This window comes from Hipposideros armiger, unplaced genomic scaffold, assembly GCF_001890085.2.
Source record: "Hipposideros armiger isolate ML-2016 unplaced genomic scaffold, ASM189008v1 scaffold_143, whole genome shotgun sequence".
In the NCBI taxonomy this organism is placed as follows: Eukaryota; Metazoa; Chordata; class Mammalia; order Chiroptera; family Hipposideridae; genus Hipposideros; species Hipposideros armiger.
Genome location: NW_017731493.1, coordinates 3136113 through 3142387, shown reverse-complemented (window position 1 = coordinate 3142387; position 6275 = coordinate 3136113).

Sequence of the window (6275 nt, the reverse complement as noted above, 5' to 3'; positions counted from 1 at the left end):
GACAGTGTTAAATAAACCTATTTGTTTTACTTGTTGACTCTCCCTTGGGGAAAATTTTTCGCCGTGGTCTATACATTTTGTTTGTGAACTTATCTTCCATTAAGATTATTTTTTCTGTAGGAGCTCAGTTTGCTGGGTTGTACAACAGTTTCTATAGAGGATTTTTGAATTTGTGTCTGGCAGGCATCTGACAGATGATATCTGAGTGGTATCTCTGGTCCAGGGCTGTTTTTATATTAATTGCTCTCCTCTAGAAGACGATGACAGTGTAAACTTCATTTCCACACTCACTTAGGACAGGTGTACAGTTTTGCTTTAACACAAGACCATGTTTGTTTGTTGTTTTTTTCTCTATCAGGTCTTTGCAAAAACAAAAACAACAACAACAACAAAAACCAAGTTGCTTTTGCATGTTTTTTGGCTATAGGGTGGAATTTTCTAGCTCCCTTCCCTCAGGGCCCTAGTTTCATCAGAGTTCTCAGTTTTAGCTGAGCTGCTTGCACCCAAATCACTTGTTTCTACATCCATTTGTCACTTGTGAATGTTCCCGGAACTGTCAGGTGGAGATGAGTGGGGTGTACAAACAGCCCAGCCTCTTACAATACCCAGGTCTGAATTGATTTGTGTGCATGCAAGCTCTCGTGACTGTGTTTTACTCAATATTTGTTCCCTGGAAAACAGGGTCCATTGGGACAGCATAAAGAGTGTTGCCTAAGGAGCGATTATTGCCATGGTGACGCGGGAGTGACTTTATTTCAGGTCCTGGTGGAGCCAGCCCTGGGCTTTGCTCATATTGATTGCTGAGAGACAGACGAAGGAAGGGAAGTAGGTGAGGTGGGGAGCTGGCGGCAAGCCTGGGGCGAGTCCGGTGGTGATTAAAATGTCCTGGGCAGCAGATGGGTGCTCAGATAGAGGCCTGCTGGGGTGCATAGAATGACAATAGCACCTAATTATTTCTGGAGTAGTAGAAGAAGGCTCTATTTCCTTCTTTTATATATTTATCCTCAGAATGAGAAGTGATAAGACTCAGGATAAGTGTCTAAGAAAGATGGTAGGATAGAAACTGAGTTAGGGTATTTCCCAGGATGTCCATGAACACTCTGTTTAATATTAACCATGTTCTTAATATATCTAATATGCTAGCCAGGGGGTATATGTGTGTACATGTGTATTACATATAAGTACTCCCCTTGGGAAGCTATGCTCCGATGCCAGCGCCTAGTCCACCCTTCCAACCAATTTTGGAACTCTTTTTCTGGAATGGCCATCAGGGCTGTCGTCGTATTACTCTTGATGTTTGAATGTCATCAAAATGTCTTCCTTTCAATATTTCCTTTATCTTCAGGTAAAGAAGAAAGTCACTGGGGGCCAGCTCAGGTGAGTAGGGAGGGTGTTCCAATACAGTTATTTGTTTGCTGGCTAAAAATGCCCTCACAGACAGTGCCGTGTGAGCTTGTGCATTGTCGTGATGCAAGAGCCATGAATTGTTGGTGAAAAGTTCAGGTCATGTAACTTTTTNTATCCAATGTAAGTACATTGTCTTGTGGTATAACTAGAGTTTTCTATCTTCTTCTTGAGCCATCTGTATACTGAAATGGCAAGTGTTCTGTAAGAGAGCGTGCTAAATGAATACCAACTTAATATGAATATAGCAAATACATTACATATCAATATTATCTTGGCAAATATAACACATGGCTTACTATACCATGTAATATAATACTTCACAGTTCGTGAAGTTTTAACAAGCAAAAAACCATAAATTTTATTTTTGACTCCACACAACAGAAAACTTTACAATGAAACAAATGGACTCAAAAAGAAAGTGCTATTCTTATAATCTCATCTGTCAAATAGTAATAAGTAACTTTCCAAGACCTCAATTTTTTGTGCATATAATTTAATATATTTCTTGGAAGATCAAAATCATCTTTCTGTGATCTATAATTCCAAATTTGTCTTGAGTGTTCGTGTATGTGTCTTCTATACTAACTGATTTGGTAGCTTTGTTTCTCCAAATGAAATAATTGGTTTCAAAAATTAAGTTTGGGTAATTTGTGGATTGTCAGAAGAACTTCTATGATTGTTATTTAAAGATATACAATCACTTATTTTCACAAATTATCTTTTGGGACACTTTGCATTATCCAATATTTCTGTTTTATCTTTGAAGTTAAGTACCAATGAAAGAATAACATGTACTTATATTCTCAGTATTCTTCTGTTTGCCTGTGTTTCCCATCTGACTCATTTCGTAATAACTTTAGTATTATTCTCAGCAATAGGTCAGCCCTGAAAGCAAACAGAAAAGAAACGTGTCCTTTTACTTTCTTCCTGATTTCTTTAAGACCTCGTCATCATTTCAAGACTAAGCTTTGCTGGGTTCACCACATTGCATTTTTTCTAATCTGTGCTTATAGGAAAAGATCACATTTGCTCATTATTTATAGGCTTTTAGACTTGGCATGTTGGGGAAAAATGGGTTCCAATTCAGTGAATATTTAGAATGTAATTTTAGAAGTGTGTCTTAATTACAGTTAAACCAGTTTTTTTTTTTTTACTCCTATGTTATGTTAGGTTGCCAAATAAAAGTCTCAGTACAAGAAATTCTCCCAACTAATTACTATAAATATTAAACCATTTGGGCATTTGGTGAATTTCCTGAGGCTGTAAAGATGGTTTGAGTGATACTTGAAGTTTTCCAGGTCCCAAAGTATAGATACTCTATAAGGAGATTTCTATATGGACTCAATCAGGTCACTTTGTTTAAAATAATAAAATTGGGACTAGGGTGACTTTTTTGTTTTTTAAGCACCAAACTATGGATAGGAAGTTTTTTTGTTTTTGTTTTAAATTTCAAATGAATACATGGACATCTTATTTATGACTTAAAGATTAATCTTATCTGATTCATTTCACTAGCCCTACTCAGGCTCATTTTATACTGCTTTTGCATGAAAACCTTCATTTCCTCATAGTGCTTTCAAAAGACTTCTGTGACATGTCTAACATGTCGTGTATCACTTACCGCTCAGATTAGTTTAGAAAACTGGGATTAATGGCTTCCTGAAGATGCGGACAGAAAATAAGCAAAAAAGTTGGGAAAAGTATTAAAATTTCTGAAAACATTCCCTTTAGTGGCTGTTTTAACGTATCATTAATGATGATAGCCAGGATTTCTGACATTATATGATGGTGCTAATTTATTAAGCACAATATTCTCAAAATATAATTGGCCCCTCGTTTTGTTTTTTTGTTTGTTTGTTTGTTTTTATTGGGGAATTGGGGAAAGGGGAACAGACAGTTGCTGTCGTTTTGTTCTTCAGTCTAGTTGTGGAGGACGTTGCTTCACTGGCCCAAGTTGGCACCATCATTGCGCTCTTCCCGGGCNTCTCTCTTTCTCTCTTTCTCTTTCTATCAATATATATCCATACAGACATAAATATACTGATGTAGCTCTCCATAGAAATCTATAATATAGAAATAGATACATATATATTTTAAGAAAGTAAGTAGATATATGTACTCTTAAAGCAAAGGGAATTTACATTTAAATTTTATATTTAAAAAAGTTTGGCAGGCACCTTGTGGGTTACCTCCTCTTTTCCCACCTCCCCAGTGCTTCGTTTTATAGATGAAACTGAAATTCAGAGGGAGGAAGATTTATGGGGTGAGTGCAGAACCAAGGCTCCTGGAGCTTACCCTTTTGTAGTGCTGTATCCCATTTTCCCATCCTGAAACAATTACCCTAAACAAACATATTTCTTTAGCCTTCTTTTAAAATGGGGCCGTTGCCAGTGAAGAAAAAGATCTTAAGTAAAATGATTCCTTATTTAATTTAAAACCTGCCACGTTTGTCACCTAATTGAAAACTTGCACCCACATAATTCTCCCCAGTGTGACATTGACTCAAACTCTTATGTTAGTTCTGAGTTGACTAAAATATTGGGTTGTCGGAAAAGTCATGACGCATCTTTGCAGTGAAAAACATAGAATACGTCATGGCTTTTCCGACAACCCAGTATGTCAGTGCAAGTTCCTTCTGTAACAATTCTTTGACTCTCTCTCTGGGTCTGCATAGGGAGGTAGTTGTGGGCATGCTCTCGTGTGCACAACGGTATTCTGGGGGACTCATAATGCAGAGAAAGCAACCCCATGGGTGTCTCTCTGTTCCCTTTTTTTTTCTTTTCCAGTATCCCGCAGTTAATTCTTAGGGAAGGTTACACTGCTGTGAAGCAGATGCCTATGAACAGGAATGTGAATGGCAAGATAAGATCCATGCTTGACTGAGGAGGGAGAGAGCAAGTTAGCAACGTGATCTGCACTAGCCAATCACTGGTTCACCGGGGCCATAACATGCAAAGCTGGAGACAGGATCTTAGTAAAACCCAAGATTGACACTGCTTAAAAATAAATATCTATTATTAGCATGGGTTTTGTATTAAACTCTGCAAAGGAAATAGGGTGGACTCTCAATGCTGAGTATTTTTCAAGGGGCAAAGTCTTCCATTTTCTGATAGCTTGAGTGGGACCCTTTGCTAAGTGTTAGCTGGTTTTTAAAAAGTGTTGGCTAATTCACCAAATCCGGATGATGCCTTGTATTAAACTATCCAATTACTATCCAAGTCATAGTACGCAGCCACGGAATGTCTTGCTCAAAGAGACCAAAACGAAAAGCAAGGATACGCTTTCTTCATTGTCTACACCGATAAAGATGTGGAAATGCCAGTAACAATTTTTCTATCCCAGTGTTCTCCAGAAGCAACTCAAGTGTACTACACGTCAAGTCCCAGCCCTCTCAGTACAAAGGCTTATTTTTAATGTTAAAAAAACCCCAAGAACTTTTATGTGAGAGTAATGTACTGTTTGAATATTAGTTGATTCAGAAACATCATGGCAAATAGCTACTTTGAATTCATGAACAAACATTTGATTTTGTATTTTAGTTACAGCAACAGCATCTATGTATATTAAAAAAAATAATTGTAGACTGGCGGTGAAGCATTTTACTTATTTAGCCCATCGACAATTCTTATTGTGAAAGTGGCTATTAGGAGTCTTTGCAATAGCCCCACAGCTTACAGGTTGGAACTATTGCTATATTACACATGTTTTAGGGCATGATGACTCAACAAAGCCTCATATAACTCCTGTGCAAACATCCTGCTGTGCTGTGGGCTGACTTTCTGAGATTCACTCTATTGAGTTTTCATAATGTGAATAGACTCTGCTCTGCAAACTTCCTGCATAAACCACCNTTTTATCGTAAGCTTTTCCTGAATGATTTAGCCTATTAGAATCCTTTAGATAGGTTAGTACTACTGGACTTTGAAGAAGTGAGTAACAGTCCTAAAATTATTACTTGAGGATTACTAAACTCACATATGAATTTTAAGAAAGACTTCTTTTTTCTACAAAATCACTCTCATAAGTAAAAATAAATTTTGAATTTCTGTGTTACATTTGTAACCATTTCAAAAATTTTGGCAAAACTGCATCCCTTTGTTGACTAATTGCATGTTCTGAGCTAGAGTAAACCAGAGACCATGTATAAAGTAATATAATATTTATCTGGCACATGGGATCCAAGAAAGATTAAACTTAAAAAAGCTAATCCTCAAAGAATGTCATACCAGAAACAGGAGTATGGCTTTTGACATCTTGTTACTTGGAAACATTACAGGTTTCTTTTTTTTTTTTTAACATTACAGGTTTCAGTGGAACTAAAGATCAAACTAATTCACAATTTTAAAAAATGACGGCTTTCACAGGGAGCTTTGCATGCCATTCCGAGGTTCTGATTTTGTGGTTGTTTTCCCTTTTGCAAGGCAGCCTGCAGGAACATTTCAGGTTAGGCAATAACGCAACAAAGATTTATTAGCTCAGAAGAAGGAAGTTAGCAATGCAAAAAGTGGTGCCCAGGGGGCCAGTTTATGCTAGCTAATTGCCAGGGTTCTGATGTGCTGGGTAAGTACAAAGGGTTTTATATTTTATTTCCATCCACAGGTCAGCATCAAAGATATCACCACAAAAATGCATTGTTTAGTCTGGCTTGTTATCTGAAGTCCAAGAAAGCAGTAGTCTTGGGTCATACCTGTACTTAGTGCTTAAGGCAAGAGGAGAAGAAATTAGACAGGATTTCCTTCATCTCACAATGAGACCCTAAGACCCCTTGTCCTCTAGACCCTCAGCATCTGTCCTAGCAGCTAGACTTGCTCTCCTCAAAGCTCCTCTTCCAAGGATGCTTGTGTATTCACTAGGCAGAGCGCTATATT